Source organism: Schistocerca gregaria, chromosome 2 (assembly GCF_023897955.1).
Source record: "Schistocerca gregaria isolate iqSchGreg1 chromosome 2, iqSchGreg1.2, whole genome shotgun sequence".
Classification (NCBI taxonomy): domain Eukaryota; kingdom Metazoa; phylum Arthropoda; class Insecta; order Orthoptera; family Acrididae; genus Schistocerca; species Schistocerca gregaria.
Genome location: NC_064921.1, coordinates 957,981,852 through 958,000,610, shown reverse-complemented (window position 1 = coordinate 958,000,610; position 18,759 = coordinate 957,981,852). Strand labels below are relative to the sequence as shown.

Genomic DNA, 18,759 nt, shown 5'->3' with positions numbered 1-18,759 from the left:
GGAGACTATTCGCAAATTTAGCTCTAGATAAGGCTTGCATGAAGTCAAGACCTTGTAGATATTATTCTCCATGACAACTTGGATATTCGGGAATCCAGCCGGATGTTCGCGTCGTCTCGCACGATATTTCAACAGCGTGCCTCGCTGTCTTCTTCAGGTGCTACCTGAGACTGGTCCTTGGGTCGATCGAGTCCAGTATTTATGCCTGGGAGGAGCTGGGCGTTCCCAAATCGGTCCGCGCCGCGTCGAGTGTTCCATCTGTGGTCCGCGCCCGCCAGACTCAGCTTCAACGGACCCCTCCAGTCGCGGATGTTCCGACTGCCGTCGGCGCCGGTTTTGGCCGTCCTCAACGGTTGTGGTTGTCATTTGAGGTGTGTCAGACCCGATCTGAGCTGTTGGGTACTCTATCTCATGACTGTTACTACGATTTCCACTTCTGTTGCGTGCTGGGCGCTCCCTAATCGATCCGCGCCGCGTCGTGTGTTCCATCTGAGGTCCGCCCCCGCCAGACCCAGCTACATTGTCCCTCTCTGGTCGCTGGTGTTCCCTCCGCCGTCCGCGCCCGGCCTGGTCGTCGTCTGAAGTCGAGTTCCTGATCTGGGGTGTGTCAGATCTGGTCTCAAATGCCCAACACCTTGTCTCATGTCTGTTCCCTCGGTCTCCACTTATATTTCTTGCAGAATCCCGGAGTGTTGTGCGTTAAGTTTTCACAAGCTCAAGCGCAGGATTCCAGGCAGTGCTGATTTGGTATCCCGAGTCACGGTTGATTAGATTGTCTGTGACCTTAATCCCAATTGCTTCTTTAATGACACTGTCCCAAAATCTTGAGGTCTGTGTCACAATCTTGGTGTCATAGTAATCCATTGAATGACCAAGTTCCAGACAGTGCTCTGCTATGGCTGATTTAGTTGCCTGCCTGAGTATGGTATGTCTCTGGTGTTCTTTACACCTGATGTCCACAGTTCTGGTGGTCTGGCCAATGTATGACATCCCACACTGGCATGGTATGTTGTAAATACCTGGCTTGCGTAGCCCTAGGTCATCTTTTACATTCCCCAGCATAGCCCCAATTTTGGTGGGTGGGCAAAATATGCTCTTGATGTCATATTTCTGGAGAATCCTGCTGATCTTGGTAGAGATAGGTCCGGCATATGGCAAGTATGCCATCTTCTTGGCCTCTTCTGGTTCTTCTTCTGGATCCTTTGGCCGGTTGGCAGGTTGAAGTGCCTTCTGGATATCTCTAGAGGAGTACCCATTCCTGCTGAACACTGATTGTAAGTGTTCTATTTCTATGGCCAGACTATCAGGATCTGACAGAGTTTGTGCTCTGTGGACCAGTGTTTTGAGCACTCCATTCTTCTGTGCCGGATGGTGGCAACTGCTGGCTTGAAGATATAAGTCAGTGTGTGTAGGTTTGCGGTACACACTGTGTCCAAATGTGCCACCTCCCTTTCTCTTCACCAGGACATCCAAGAATGGAAGTATTCCATCCTTCTCCATTTCCATTGTGAACTTAATTTTCGGATGGAAAGAGTTCAGATGTAGCAGGAACTCATCTAACTTCCCTCTACCATGGGGCCAGATGACAAAGGTATCATCCACATACCTAAAGAAGCACTTGGGTTGATATGTGGCTGAAGAGAGTGCTTCCTCTTCAAACCTTTCCATAAATAGGTTGGTCACCACTGGTGATAGAGGGCTGCCCATCGCCACCCCTTCTGTTTGTTCATAAAATTGACACCCATATAGGAAGTATGTCGATGTCGGTACATGCCTGAACAGGTCAAGGAGAGCCCCATCGAACTTCTCTCCAATAAGCTCAAGTGACTCCTTCAGTGGTACACGTGTAAAGAGAGCCACCACATCGAAACTAACCATGATGTCTGTGTCTGTGATGTGTTGCTGGCCCAGTCGTTGTAGGAAATCCTCTGAGTTCCGGATGTGATGTGCACATTTACCCACATGTGGTGTCAACATCTTCTTCAGGTATTTCGCAGTAGGGAAAGTTGCTGCACCAATATTGCTGACAATAGGTCGCAGTGGAACCCCATCCTTGTGAAACTTGGGGAGTCCATAAAGTCTAGGTGGTGTTGGCACTTTGGGATGCAGCTTCTTGATGACTTGTTCAGGCAAGCCTGTCTCCTTCAACAGAGCCCTGGTCTTTTTGTCCACTTTCTCCGTAGGGTCGCTAGCTATTGACCTGTATGCAGGATCCTCCAGAAGTTGTTGCACCTTCCTGTCATATTCTGTTTTGTGTAGGATGACTGTGGAGTTCCCCTTGTCTGCGGGCAACACCACAATGCTATCATCCTCCCGGAGTCGCCTCAGTGCCAACCTTTCATCACCTGAAATGTTGGATTTGGGTGGCTTGGTCTTGGTGAGCGCCCTGCAGGTCTCTCTTCGGATCTCTTCGGCCACACTAGAAGGAAGCTTGTTGGCCACTTCCTCACCTGCACTAACGAAGGCTGTGACAGGAATGTTTCTAGGGGTCACTGCGAAATTGAGGCCCTTGCTAAGTACTTTTAAGGTGGTCTCCTCGAGCTTCTTGTCAGTTAGATTGACCACTGTGCGTGTGTCCACAGTGTGTTGCACCTTCTTGTTGAGGCGCTCAACTTGGCTAGTTGGCGTGCCATTGACTTCTTGCTCGTGCATTCTGCTAGAGACCAGGAGGCACCATCAACCTGGTCCCAGTCTTGAGTGGTCAAGGAAGCTGCTATAGATAGGTGAAGGTACAGCAGCTCCCTGGATGTCACATCCAATCGGTGGCGCAGGTCGCGCACTCTCTCTCTAACCAGAGCGAGACTAGCTCGGTGTTTGATCCTGTTTGCCGCTCTCGAGTTAACGTGATGCTTAATCCTGGCGAAAACTGGAACTACCTCCCCCTCTCGGCATCTCAGCAGGAAACTGAGAGAATACAGCATCCTCCCTTTCCTTTGTCGAAGCTTGTCCAGCTTCTTGATGTTACGGTACCTCTCCTCCCCGTAGAGTCTTCTGATGTAATTTTTCATGCTTTCCCGGCGATGTGTTGACAACTTGGATATTCGGGAATCCAGCCGGATGTTCGCATCGTTCTCGCACGATATTTCAACAGCGTGCCTCGCTGTCTTCTTCAGGTGCTACCTGAGACTAATCCTTGGGTCGATCGAGTCCAGTATTTATGCCTGGGAGGAGCTGGGCGTTCCCTAATCGGTCCGCGCCGCGTCGAGTGTTCCATCTGTGGTCCGCGCCCGCCAGACTCAGCTTCAACGGACCCCTCCAGTCGCGGATGTTCCGACTGCCGTCGGCGCCGGTTTTGGCCGTCCTCAACGGTTGTGGTTGTCATTTGAGGTGTGTCAGACCCGTTCTGAGATGTTGCACTGCGACCTATTGTCAGCAATATTGGTGCAACTTACCCTACTGCGAAATACCTGAAGAAAATGTTGACACCACATGTGGGTAAATGTGCACAGCACATCCGGAACTCAGAGGATTTCCTACAACGACTGGGCCAGCAACACATCACAGACACAGACATCATGGTTAGTTTCGATGTGGTGTCTCTCTTTACATGTGTACCACTGAAGGAGTCACTTGAGCTTATTGGAGAGAAATTCGATGGGGCTCTCCTTGACCTGTTCAGGCATGTACTGACATCGATGTACTTCCTATATGGGGGTCAATTTTATGAACAAACAGAAGGGGTGGCGATGGGCAGCCCTCTATCACCAGTGGTGGCCAACCTATTTATGGACAGGTTTGAAGAGGAAGCACTCTCTTCAGCCATATATCAACCCAAGTGCTTTTTTAGGTATGAGAATGATACCTTTGTCATCTGGCCCCATGGTAGAGGGAAGTTAGATGAATTCCTGCTACATCTGAACTCTTTCCATCCGAACATTAAGTTCATAATGGAAATGGAGAAGGATGGAATACTTCCATTCTTGGATGTCCTGGTGAAGAGAAAGGGAGGTGGCACATTTGGACACAGTGTGTACCGCAAACTTACACACACTGACTTATACCTTCAAGCCAGCAGTTGCCACCATCCGGCACAGAAGAATGGAGTGCTCAAAACACTGGTCCACAGAGCACAAACTCTGTCAGATCCTGATAGTCTGGCCATAGAAATAGAACACTTACAATCAGTGTTCAGCAGGAATGGGTACTCCTCTAGAGATATCCAGAAGGCACTTCAACCTGCCAACCGGCCAAAGGATCCAGAAGAAGAACCAGAAGAGGCCAAGAAGATGGCATACTTGCCATATGCCGGACCTATCTCTACCAAGATCAGCAGGATTCTCCAGAAATATGACATCAAGAGCATATTTTGCCCACCCACCAAAATTGTGGCTATGCTGGGGAATGTAAAAGATGACCTGGGGCTACGCAAGCCAGGTATTTACAACATACCATGCCAGTGTGGGATGTCATACATTGGCCAGACCACCAGAACTGTGGACATCAGGTGTAAAGAACACCAGAGACATACCATACTCAGGCAGGCAACTAAATCAACCATAGCAGAGCATTGTCTGGAACTTGGTCATTCAATGGATTACTATGACACCAAGATTTTGACACAGACCTCAAGATTTTGGGACAGTGTCATTAAAGAACAATTGGGATTAAGGTCACAGACAATCTAATCAACCGTGACTCGGGATACCAAATCAGCACTGCCTGGAATCCTGCGCTTGAGCTTGTGGAAACTCAACACACGACACTCCGGGATTCTGCAAGAAATATAAGTGGAGACCGAGGGAACAGACATGAGACAAGGTGTTGGACATTTGAGACCAGATCTGACACACCCCAGATCAGGAACTCGACTTCAGACGACGACCAGGCCGGGCGCGGACGGCGGAGGGAACACCAGCGACTAGAGAAGGACAATGTAGCTGCGTCTGGCACCAGTCGCGACTGAGATGTCGCAGCGAACAGACGTGGAGAGTGCGCTCGCGCGCTTCGCGAACGATGCGGCAACCGCAACCGCGCCGGCCGGCCGCGGTCCGGCAGGGTCTGCCCTGGCGGCCGCCCCGCCATCAGCCGGCGCATCTATGACGACTCAACCCGCGGGACAGGGAAGAAATAGTACCTCGACCGCGGAGACATACATGGACGCTGATATAGAATACGGTTCGGATTCGAGTGCCGCTACAGCGGAGGACGACAGAGAAGAAAGGAGGGGGTCCGCGCTGTACAGAAGAAGCCGACGAGACCGATCTTCAGTGCGTCACGCAACGCGCCGCGACGCAACCACAGAGGGCTTCAAGCAGCCGCCGTCGAAGAAACAAGCCCGTGCGAAAAACCTTACGATTGTAGCACGAGAGCTGGACGTGAGCAACCGCTACCAGCCTCTGCAGGGGGAGGGGGCGACCCTAGAAGAAGCTGGCCGTTCCCTCGCCGAGCAGCAGAATCAGAGGGATGAGCAACAGCACGCTGCCAACGCATCGCACCAGCAACAGGACGACGCCCCGCCATCGCCGGGCCAGAATGAAGGAAGCCGCGCACCGCCGCCTGATCCACATCGACGAATCCCGCCGATTGTGCTAGTATACAAAGAATCATATACGGAATTCAGAAACTGGCTACATTCCACGTGCACATAGCCGTTCACCATGCGTCAAGCCGGAAACGCTGAAGTTGCAACTGAACTCAATCGATGACTATGTGAAAGTCCACGACGAGCTTGGGAGGAGGGGCGTCCCGATGTACACGTTCCAAGCTGTTCGCCCTCCAACTTTGAAGACGCTCATCAAACGCATTCCGCCGTCGCTGCCGAATGATGAATTGAAAATCGCCCTTGAAGATGCAGGGTTTGCAGCTTCAGTAGTTGACCACCATCGCATGCTGGGCACTAATGAAAAGACGGGACACAGAGTCGTTGTCCTGCCCGACACGCCAGCTCACAGGAAAATATTTGAGCTGACCAGGCTGTACGACTTGGACATCAGAGAAGCTCAGGAAGTCAAGGGGGCCGGTTCAATGTTTCCGGTGTCAGGGCCGACGACAGCGAGGTCTTCCACCTGCTCCGCCGAGGCCTACCAGGAACCACAGACGTTGGCAGCAACTGCCACTATCAGCACCCCCGACGCCTGCTGTAGCCAAAGCGTGGCCCTCGCTGATAGAGCGGAGAGCAGCTCGACTTCACTCGCAGCAGACTGCTACGGAAGCCATGAAGCAGACACAACCACCCTCGACCACGTCGACTGCCCTACCAGGACCAGCAGCACCGCCACCTTCAAGCCAGCCGACTCATCCAGCACCATCAACATCACAGACTGAGCTGAAGGACCTATTTACACTTTTGACGACCATCGCGGCGTCACCGGCAGAGGTCATCAAGACGCTGGCCCAACTGCCAGCCACCATCACCGCCACTGTTGAAGTGTCGGTCAGCAGAGCCATCCAGGCACTCAGAGAAGGCAACGTGCACCATGCCTAGACACCTTCCTCTCGAAGACCTCCGTATTCTCGAGTACAATGCAGACAACCTCACTCATAACGTCGCAGAACTCCAGCAATTCCTCAGTGATCATAATATCGACATCTGTCTTGTCAATGAGACTTTTCTCAAACCGGGGATCAGAAGCAACGTGGCCAATTACTGCTGCTATCGCACGGACCGCCTTACCCATGGGGGTGGCACTGCCATCTACATACGTCGCTCCATCAGACATTACGAAGTGCAGGCGCCTACCACAAGGACCATCGAAGCAACAGCGATCGTTGTGGAAACAAGGACTGGACCTGTGACATTCGTTGCAGTGTACCGCAGCCCTCGTCGCCTACTCGACCTCGACGACGCCAGAACGCTATTACGGATCCCAGGAAAGTTCCTTATAGCTGGGGACCTGAATTGCAAGCACGCTGCATGGAACTCGCTGCACACGAACATGAGCGGGCGTCTTCTCCTGCACGCTGTTGAAGAAGCTCAGGCACACGTCTGTGGCCCTGAAGAGCCAACTTGCTACCCGTCCAATGGCACACCGGACATAATAGATGTGGCAATTACTAAGGGAATTCCCCAATACATGACTGCGGAAGTGATCCATGGACTGAACTCCAACCATCTGCCGGTATTATTCCACCTTCAGGTTGCGCCGGAACTTTCTGCAGGACGCCTCAACCTGAAGCACACGAAATGGGACCAATTTCGTGATTCTGTTGCCTTCTCTCTTGACGACATCCACGACCCAGACGAAATCGACGAGACCTCCGTAGAACGGTTCGCCACTTCCATCACGGACGCCCTGGAACTGGCCACACCACCTCCAAGGCCACCTCATCGTCCACCACCGGATCTGCCACCGCACATATTGGACTCCATACGCACCAGGAATAGACTCTGCCGTGAGTGGCGCCTCACGCGCGATGCACACTGAAACGACGCATCAACCAACTTAGACGAGACATACGGGCAGCCATAATTGAACACCGGAACCAGCGATGGGCTGCGAAGCTGCGATCGTTTACGCCCGACCCGATGAACTTTAACTCCATCAGGTTCTTCACTAATAGACGAAGCCGGATACCGCCATTGACAAATGACGACCGCACTGTGTACAAGTCGGAAGACAAGGCCAATTTGCTGGCGGACGTTTTCGAAACGAACTTTCGGCGGCTGGACGACGGAGTTGACCCCCAGCGGGTTGCAGACATCGAAAACGAAGTTACTGCCATACTTCGTGCAGCCGACGACGACGCCGACGACGATGACGACCTCATCCCTCCAGTAACGCCTGCTGAAATCGACGCTGGCATCCGGGCCTTACCCGCCAGCAAAGCACCTGGCTGCGGCGACATCACGGGAAGGACTTTAAAGCAATTCCCATGGACCGCGATTGTGCATTTGGCAGCCATCTTTAATTGGATTTTTGCTATGGCAAGTACCCAGCCGCGTGGAAACATTCTATAGTGGTGGCTGTCCCGAAACCTGGGAAGAACAGACGACTACCCACCAGTTACAGACCGATAAGCTTGCTACCACACCTCAGTAAGCTGTTCGAAAGGCTCCTGTTGACGAGTCTCCACACCATCATGGACCGCCTCCAAGTTCTGCCACCGGAGCAGTTTGGCTTCCGATCTGGTCATTCCACGACACAGCAGATTCTTAGGGCGACAGAATATATTACGTCAGCCTTCAACAATGGAGAGTTCTGTGGTGCTGTTCTTCTGGACGTGACGAAGGCGTTCGATAGTGTATGGCATCAGGGCCTCATTTGGAAGCTTAACGCCTTCGGATTCCCCAGGGCGTACGTCAAGCTCGTTGCCACCTACCTCCACCAACGCACCTTTGCCGTCAGAGTCGGGGATGCACTTTCCACGCCTAGACCTATCCGTGCAGGGGTCCCACAGGGCTCAGTCCACGGACCAGTCCTGTACTCCGTCTTTACATCGGGCCTTCCGACACGACCAAGAGTATACAAAGCCATTTACGCCGATGACACCGTGATATACACGAGGGAGAAATGGCTTGAAGTCCTTGTCCCACGTCTGCAGAGTGCCTGCTGTGCCCTGGAGGAATGGGCAGGAAAGTGGCGCATCCGGTTCAACCCACAGAAGACGCAAACCATCATCTTCGCAAGAGGAGACCTGACCCTCGCCGACTTCGACATCTTCGGAACCTCCGACTTTATGGAACCGAACTGCAGTGGATGGACTCTGTTAAATAGCTAGGAGTGACCATGTACAAACAACTTACATGGAAGCGCCACATCGACGACGTCCACGCTAACGTGTCACGAAGGATAGGGGCACTTTTCCCCTTCATCAACGAAGGCTCGGACTTATCGATAACCAACGGACTGTTGATATTCAGGATGTACATTCGCCCCATCTTTGACTATGCCTGTGAGGTATGGGGCAATGCAGCAAAGACACATCTTCAGCGCCTTCAATCGCTCCAGAATAAGATACTTCGCCGTGTTTTCCACGTTCCCCCTCAGTTCCCTCACCGATCCATTCATGAAGCAGCCGAAGAATTGGAGGTACCGCAGAGACATCAGCAGCTTGCACGACGATTTTATGCCAGGACTGAAACTTCGACCAACCCACTGATACGACACCTTGGAGCACCGCCTCAGCCAAGGGAACGCTATGCGCGACCCATTGCCATGCTTGAAAGGTAATAATGTAAAAATAATCCGAAATACGACGGAATCTGCACCCAAGAAAGAAACTGATTCGTGCCCGCCCACACCCATGACACACAAACAAATAAAGATGTTCAACACAAACCTACCCCCCTGAGAGATGTAGGAAATGCTTACAAGTAAACCCTGCACCACCAAGCTGAAGCAGATCAGCCAGAAGAAATGCGGAAGTAGCTGCGTCTGGCGGGCGCGGACCTCAGATGGAACACACGACGCGGCGCGGACCGATTAGGGAGCGCCCAGCACGCAACAGAAGTGGAAACCGTAGTAACAGTCATGAGATAGAGTACCCAACATCTCAGATCGGGTCTGACACACCTCAAATGACAACCACAACCGTTGAGGACGGCCGAAACCGGCGCCGACGGCAGTCGGAACATCCGCGACTGGAGGGGTCCGTTGAAGCTGAGTCTGACGGGCGCGGACCACAGATGGAACACTCGACGCGGCGCGGACTGATTAGGGAACGCCCAGCTCCTCCCAGGCATAAATACTGGACTCGATCGACCCAAGGACCAGTCTTAGGTAGCACCTGAAGAAGACAGCGAGGCACGCTGTTGAAATATCGTGCGAGAACGACGCGAACATCCGGCAGCATTCCCGAATATCCAAGTTGTCAACAGATCGCCGGGAAAGCATGAAGAATTACATTATTCTCCATGTTCAGAAAATAGCAATCCAACCAAAATTGTGAAAATATTTCCTTGTGCCAAAGTGTGTGTAACTGATATGATCATGCTAAATTAATTTGTCATGTAATTCACAACGAAAGCAATAACTCACTGTAAATTATCTACAGCTCTCTTACTAAACAAAATTTCAGCTTTCACTAAGAAAAAATATTGAACTTCAATGTTGTCTTGATATCTGCACTGTTCTTTCTCCTCTTTCCATGGTGGAATTTATCTTGTTTCTCTGCAATATCCTAAAGTGAACTCATAATAAAATGATCAATTAGCATGTTTTACAAATATGTGCCACTGAAATTATTCCATGACAGATCGTCCTCTCTCCAGTGATTCAACATGAGAGGAGATCTCAGAACAGCATCAGCAATGTCATTATCTTTACTAGGGATGTTGAGTTCTTGTAGATACAAATACCCATCTGGCTACTCACACACAACTCAGTTCTCTTTCATAACTCTGAAGGACGAAATATATTAAAACCTCTAGCAAATGCAGGCAGACTGAAATTCAACACAACGAGTAACAGTCAAAACTTAAAGCAAGAGCCATAGCATGAATGCTTTGAATTTTTGACAGTGAATCAAGCAACTGAATCTGCCAAGAGCACGTTCCTCAGTCAAGAGAAGACATGTCCTTAATGCCATGACATTTCAGCAAAACCTCATCTAATGTCAATGGTAAATCAGCTTCTAGCCCAGCCAGTAACTGCACTTATTTGAATAGAATCGAGCTAAAGACCTTGCTTTCTTGCAACGAAACCACAATTGATTGTGCTGCCTCAGAGTAGTATGTGGGCAACAAGTGTCGCATCTCTTCATAGGCATCTCAATTTCCTACCAGAGTGTGCGATTGCCCTGCAGCTTATCATCCAAATAAGCAGATACAAATTCAATCTTAACACCAGATACCAAGTTGGGTTGCCTGAACAGTCAAATCTGCCCAAGCATGAGGGGAAGTACCATTTGACATATTTCCCAGCAACAAAATTTTTAACAGATGAGAGATTATTGTAATCAGAACAAGACATGCCTTCATGATGAGTACTTTATGACTGAAGTTACTGTGATTACGAAAGGTTCTCATCCCTTCTGGCTCATCTTCGTGACCTGAATCTCCATTATCATCAGTAAATGACAATTATACATTAGATCTAATACAATAGTGACTTACAGCAACCCTTTCACTTAACTTTGCCTCAATCTTAGAGACTCTCTCACTTAACTCCTTACCTAATTATCTTCTCCTATTAAACTCCACTTGACCTTCGTTACACATTAGTAATGATCCCTCTTCAGTCACCAAGACACACAGGCAGAGTATCATTAGTACCCTCTCAGCACAAACAACCAATTGCCTTACAGAGGTAGTCAAATAATTAATTTTCTCAACTTATTTCTTAATTCTCTCCCTAATATTTAACATCTCTGCCTCTGAATTTATCTTAAACTCTTCATACTTCTGCTCTGATTCCTACAGTAATTTGGTACGATTTGAAACTTGTTCTTGAACATGAGTCAAACCATTACTACTAGGTACAATATAAAATCTCCTTTGCACATCACCCTTATTCTTCTCAATTCGTCCCTTAGAGTCTGAAAATCACTTGCACACTACTTAGTCTATTCTGATCATTTAACACAATAACAAGCTAACTTTCAGCAAGAGAAACACACTCGTCAAAACCTGAATGTAATTTTTCCCTTAACTGTGCACTAAGAACATTAGTTTCATGCCACATCTTCAGAAATTGACTCCAATTTTTACACTGCACTGTAAATCAAACGCTGTAAAATATTAACATCAGTCTTTAATTTCCCAGTTCATTCCCTTGTACTATCTTCTATTCTTTCTTCTAATCTCTTATCAATTCAGTTCACACTAATCGACAACTTTTTATTGAATCCTTTTTTGTTCTTTAGAATTACTCCTTAGAGTTTCCCATAATTCTTACGTTTACCTTCTGTTGTTAGCTTCTGACTTCTTATATCGTTCTCTATTACTAGCCTCTGATTGTTCACCGATATATGTCATCAATGTATTAAGAATATCTTGATTATAGTACATTTTGGACTTGAAATAACACCTGTCTGGTCAGCTTTAAGTGGAGAGTGTAGCATTTGCGTCCCTTGAGCACCATAAGTACTTATAGACTCAACTGACAAAAGCATATTGGCAACAATAGATATGTGATTCATGACAACGATATTGGTATCCTGCACTGTCTCCAACATTCTTCCCTTGACTAATCGACATACTAAGTAATCATTACGATTCACACTCTTCATTTTCTTGAATAGCGGCAGTATATAAAATACGTGAATCACAATGTTCCATGACCTTTGATATCTACCTGCCTCCTTCCCAAACCGTGATCGCCTTCTCCCCCTCTGACTAACTGTAACCTTCTCCATCATACACAGAACTATAGAACCACCAGCCAACTACTATGAAGTGACTCCTCATTATAGAAATCGATCAAAGCATTTTGAAATTCAAAGTCCCCTTCAGAAAATGAAAAATCGTCGACCAGTCCCCAACAATTATCTACAAACCATCTGATTATCAAAGCAAGGAATATCACAGCTTGATGTTTATTATTTTCTATGGATTATAATCAAAATCAGAAATTCGGGTTAAGAATGCATAACATGGAAAATAATTTAAATTCGACGAAAGACCACAGCAGAAATGAAATGTTCCAAAATCACTGAAATTCATTTATTAAAAGAATAGTATAAATATTCACATATCCACAGATAGTCTCAATTCCCTTCCAATATTCTCAACACCACATCAGATTCTGCTTCACCCATCAAATATTTTCAAATACCAAGAACCTCACTCCAGACAAAGGGAAATAAATAATGAATTGAGTATATTACAGAGTGTAGTTTTTGGTCATCAGTCTTCTGACTGGTCTGATGCGGCTCACCACAAATTCCTCTCCTATGCCAACCTCATCATCTACGAATAGCCCTTGCAGACTACGTCTTCAATTATTTACTGTATGTATTCAGATTTGTCTTCCTCTACAGTTTTTATCCTCTAAGCTCCCTCTAATATCATGAAAGTCATTTCCTTATGTCTAACAGATGCCCTATCATCCTGTCCCTTCTCTTTGTCAGTGTTTTCCACACATTTCTTTCCCCTTATATTCTGCACAGAACCTCTTCATTCCTTACCTTGTCAGTCCACATAATCTTCAACATTCGTCTGTAACGCCACATTTCAAATACTTCGATTCTCTTCTGTTCCGATTTTACCATAGTCCATTTTTCACTACCGCACAATGGTGTGCTCCAAACGTACATACTCAGTAATTTCTCCCTCAATTTAAGGCCTATGATTTATGCTAGTAAACTTCTTTTGGTCAGGAATTCCCTTTCTGCCAGTCCTAGTCTGCTTTTTATGTCCTCTCTACTCCGTCGCTCATTGAATGGATAGAAGAGTTCGTTAACCTAATCTATTTCGTATTCTTCAATTTTGTCGCTGTTCTCATTTCTGCTACTTCTCATTACTTTCGTCTTTCTCCTATTTACTGTCAATCCATAGTCTGTACTCATTACACTGTTCCTGTTTTCATTTCTGCTACTTCTCATTACTTCCGATTTACTGCAATCCATAGTATGTACTCATTAGACTGTTCATTCCTTTCAGAACATCATGTAATTCTTCTTCACATTCACTCAGAAAATCGTATCTTTGATATCCTTTTACTTTGAATTTTATTTCAAATTCACAAGTTTCCTTTTACTTCCGTCATTGCTTCTTAGAAGTATACACTGAAGAAAGATTACATCCCTGTCTTACACCCTTTTTAATCCGAGCACCTCGTTCTTGGTCGTCCACTCTCATCATTTCCTCTTCGCTCTGGTACATATTGTATATGACCCGTCTCTCCCTATAGCTTACCCTTGTTTTTCTCAGAATTTAGTGTATCTCACACTATTTTACATTGTCGAACGCCTTTTACAGGTCGACAAATCCTATGAACGTGTCTTGATTTTTCTTTAGTCTTGCTTTCATTATCAAACGTAAAATCAGAATTGCCTCTTTGGTGTCTTCACCTTTACTATACCCAAACTAATCGTCATCTCATAGTATCTAAACTTTTTTCATTCTTCTGTATATTATATTTCAGACACTGGCATGCATGAGCTGTTAAGCTGATTGTGCTACAATTCTCGCAGTTATTAGCTCTTGCAGTGTTCCGATTTGTTTGCATGATATTTTTCCGAAAGTCAGATGGTATGTCATACATAGTAAACACCAACGTGAATAGTCATTTTGTTGCCACTTCCCCCAATGATTTTAGAAATTTTGATTAAATATTAACTATCCCTTCTGCCTTATCTGATCGTAGGTCCTCCAAAGCTCTCTTAAATTCTAATACTGGACCCCTACATCTTTTAAACCGCCTCCCATTTCTTCTTCTACCTCATCAAGCAAATCATCCCCTCAATCTTTTGATTGCACCTATTCTCCACAATCATTTCTTTTTAGATTACTTCTCATTTTTCATGTAGCGATATCGTTTTAGCTTCCCCACACTTCCTATTTATTTCATTTCTCAGCGACTTTCATCAATCAACTGAAGTATTTCTTACGTTATCTATAATTTCTTCGCAATTACCTTCTTTGTATCTATGTTTTTCTTTTCCACTTCTGCGTTTTCCCCTCTTAAAGGTGGCCAGTCATCTTCAACTGTAATGCCTACTGAGCTGTTCCTTATTGCTGCATATGTATCCTTAGAGAATTTTAACCGCATCTCGTCGTTCCTTAGTAGGTCCAAATCCCACTTTTTTGCTTATTGACCATTACAAACTAATGTCTTAAACTTCAGCCTACTCTTCATTAGACTATATTGTGATATGAGTCTATATATGCTCTTGCGTACGCCTAGCAATCCAATATCTGATTTCGGAATCTGTCTGACCATGATGTAATCTAACTTAAATCTTCCCCTGTCACCCTAACTTTTACAAGGATATTCCTTTCTCTTGTAATTTTTGAACAGAGTATTCGCTATTACTAGTTGAAATTTATTACAGAATTCAATTAGTCTTTCTCCTCTCGCAGTCCTTGTTGTGAGCCCATATTCTACTGTAACCTTTTCTTGTACTCCTTCCCCTACAACTGCATTCCATTTCCCGTGGGTATTAGATTTTCATCTTGCATACTGCATTACCTTTTCAGTATCTTCGTATATTTTCTCTACCTCTTCACCTTCACGTTGCGACGTCGGCATTGCTGTAAGTGTTAGTTTGCTGTCGATTCTAATAACACTCACACCCTCTGCCCTACCTTCCTATTCATAACGAATCCTACTCCGTTATACCATTTTCTGCTGTTGCTGATATTACCCTATACTCATCGGACCAGAAATCCTCTTCTTCTTTCCATTTCACTTCATCGACTCTACTATATCTAGATTGAGTCTTTGCATTTCCTTTTCAGATTTTCTAGCTTACCTACAACACACTAAAAATATTTATCACCTTAGTATGAAACATTCAGTCACAAAACCGTCTAATTTCTATCTGGTATTTTCTCCACAGTAACCTTCTACTCACGGACACGGTATTTCCCTGTATTTTCTAATTAAGAAACAGGTTCCCACTGCACATTTAAACTGAGCAAAATTTTCAGTCACAGCCTGATGTCACCTTATTACAGTAAATCTGCAGACTGTACTGTTTTAAAACTTAGTATAACTTTAATAAATTATCAAAAAAAGTCTGCATTAATCTGCTGAAGCACACACTGAAACATATTTTCTCTCACCATCACAATTAACCACACTAATGTCGTACCCCTTGGTGTTCTCATGAAGAAAAATCGTGAAGTGAAATATGTAAGAAAAAGAGTAATAGGCATTTTAATGAAATTAACGAAATTGTGGTAAAAGCGATATACAGTACTTGAGACCTAACAGTATGTTTCGTGTCTGTAACTTCATGTGTGATTGTCGATGCGTCAAAATAACACGTTTGGTGAGGCGCATCCACAACAAAGGTGGCTACCGTGGGACGATGTGTGATCTAGTGCTGCAATAAACAGAATGCTAAAGGATACAAAGAAATAAATCTGAAAGAAATAGGGTACTAAGCAATTACATTCAACTGAACGCAAAGAAATGCATTTGAAAGCTTGTATGGATACTGAAACCTACAAGTGAAGGATCCAGATTCACGACAAGCAATCAAAGCCTTATGCCCTCATTTCGCGGTTTTTAAAAGCGCAAAAACGTATTTTGTACTTCAGGAGGGGGCAACAACTTTGAATTTACCCATTCCTGCTAGCAGAGTGCTTGTATCAACCAATCGAAGGTGATTGAGGCTGACTCGAGTAAAGTTGTACAAAGATGAATATCACGATCTGCTAACAGCGAACTATGATGCGATAAAACTGAATGATACCTACACGTCATCAACTACAGAACCTATAGGATGGTCAGACAGAAAGCAAGCCTTGTGTTCATTTGCATGGAGTAAGTCGCAATCAATGAAGTTTCAAGTGGATTTGTAATTGAGTTAATTTAGGTTGCACTGAGTCACTGAGATATTATCTCTCTTACAGGAATATGATCAACTGCAGAATAAAATTTTCGTATTAATGCCAAATAAAATATTAAGGAACCAAATAGTAATATCAGAGGGCTCTGAGGGAGCCAGACTGAAAGTAGGATGGGTGGCACGAGTAAAGTTGACAACACAATTTAAAAACATTTTACATTTCTTTGCGAGTCAAATCATAAGTAACTTTGATTGATAACAATAGTGATTACTGGAGAAATGCCTCAAACACGTTATATGCCACAGTAATTATTTTCGTAAGCATTTCTTAACACGTCGTAAAATTCACGGTTTGGTGTAAGGAGGACTCGTCTCATTTACGTGCATACATACATTCATCTCAAAATACACCCACAGAATGGAGAGGCTATAAGGGTATGTTTATACACCAGATTGAAACGTGACGTATCAGAGAAACATTAGTTTTACTAATCATCCGCGTGGTGGGTAGCTGGTGTAGAAATTCAGCATCTAGCAGGTACAAAAAGTAGGAAAATATATAGGATGAAAACAAATTCTCTTATACTTAGAAATTCTAGTAGAACAGTAGCCTTGGATGAATAATAACGTAGAGCTGAAAGCTCTCCACGTGATCTCTTCCCTCACTGAATAGCGGTAGGACAAAGAATATCCTAAAATAACTGAAATATTAGTAACTATGGTCGCCTTCCCTGATCTGGAATGATTTACCATGTCTGTACTTCTCACAATTGTGTTATGATCTGAACCTCAACTCTGAGACGCAGCGAACGGGGTTGTTCCAATTTACTGGACGGAGGTCCACAAGTAGAAGCGGAAATGGTAGGAGAAAATAAGTTCCGTTTACCAGCGTCAACCTCTAAAACAGATCCTGACCAGTGTTCCCTAATTTGGCCACCAGAATCTACGAGTACCTAACCTCTAGACTAAAAATGGTTAAACTGCCACTACCAATCAAAGAATCACTGCCCACGAACCAAATTACATGTAAGTTGACACACAGATATTCATCCACCCTCTCTAGCAGACGAGACAAAGAACTGGAGATGGAATCAAGGAAATATAGCATGTACTATATTTATGCACAAAGTATAGCTACATAGCTACAGGCCATTGTAATTGCTACACCAAGAAGAAATGCAGATGATAAGCGAGTATTCATTGAACAAATATATAATACTAGAACTGACATGTGATTAAAAGCACTCCGTCTTCAGGCCATAAGTGGCCCATCGGGACTGTGGTGTCACCGCCAGACACCACATTTGCTAGGTGGTAGCCTTTAAATCGGCCGCTGTCCGTTAGTATACGTCGGACCCGCGAGTCGCCACTATCAGTGATTGCAGACAGAGCGCCGCCACCCGGCAGGTCTAGAGAGACTTCCTAGCACTCGCCCCAGTTGTGCAGCCGACTTTGCTAGGGATGGTTCACTGACTTCTACGCTCTCATTTGATGAGACGATAGTTAGCATAGCCTTCAGCTAAGTTATTTGCTACGACCTAGCAAGGCGCCATAGTCAGTTTCTATTGATACTGTGAATCATGTAATGTCATAAGCGACGTTCGTCATTAATGGATTAAAGTTAAGTATTCCACCAGCTACGTCCGTTTTTCTCAATTCTAATTCCCTTGTCATGTTCCAGACCTCACGCCAGCCTGCGTGAGCTGAGACGCGTGCATTTCGGCCTCCTTTGGCAATACGGTGTTGGCTCTGCTGCCAACTACAACAGGGACCATCCGACCACCGTGTGATCCTCAGGTGAGGATGCGGATAGGAGGGGCGTGTGGTCAGCACACCGCTCTCCCGGTCGTTATGATGGGTTTCTTTGACCGGAGCCGCTACTATTCGGTCGAGTAGCTTTTCAATTGGCATCACGAGGCTGAGTGCACCCCGAAAAATGGCAACAGCGCATGGTGGCTGGATGGTCACCCATCCAAGTGCCGGCCACGCCCGACAGTGCTTAACTTCGGTGATCTCACGGGAACCGGTGTATCCACTGCGGCAAGGCCGTTGCCCCGACATGTGATTACATTTTCACGCAATTTGGGTGCATAGATCCTGAGAAATCAGTACCCAGAACAACCACCTCTAGCCGTAATAACGGCCTTGATACGTCTGGACATTGAGTCAAACAGAGCTTGGATGGTGGGTACAGGTACAGCTGCTAATGCAGCTTCAACACTATACCACAGTTCATCAAGAGTAGTGACTGCCGTATTGTGACGAACCAGTTGCTCGGCCAGCATTGACCAGACGTTTCCAATTGGTGAGAGACCTGGAGAATGTACTGGCCAGGGCAGCAGTCGAACATTTGCTGTATCCAGAAAGGCCCGTGCAGGACCTGCAACATGCGGACCCACATTATCCTGCTGAAACGTAAGG

The 18,759-nt window shown here is 46.0% G+C and overlaps 1 pseudogene; it reads right to left on the bottom strand.

Moving 5' to 3' along the window:
• Window positions 1-18,275: 18,275 nt before the first annotated feature.
• On the bottom strand, window positions 18,276-18,392 carry LOC126337215 (5S ribosomal RNA; annotated as a pseudogene).
• Between the last annotated feature and the right edge of the window lie 367 nt (window positions 18,393-18,759).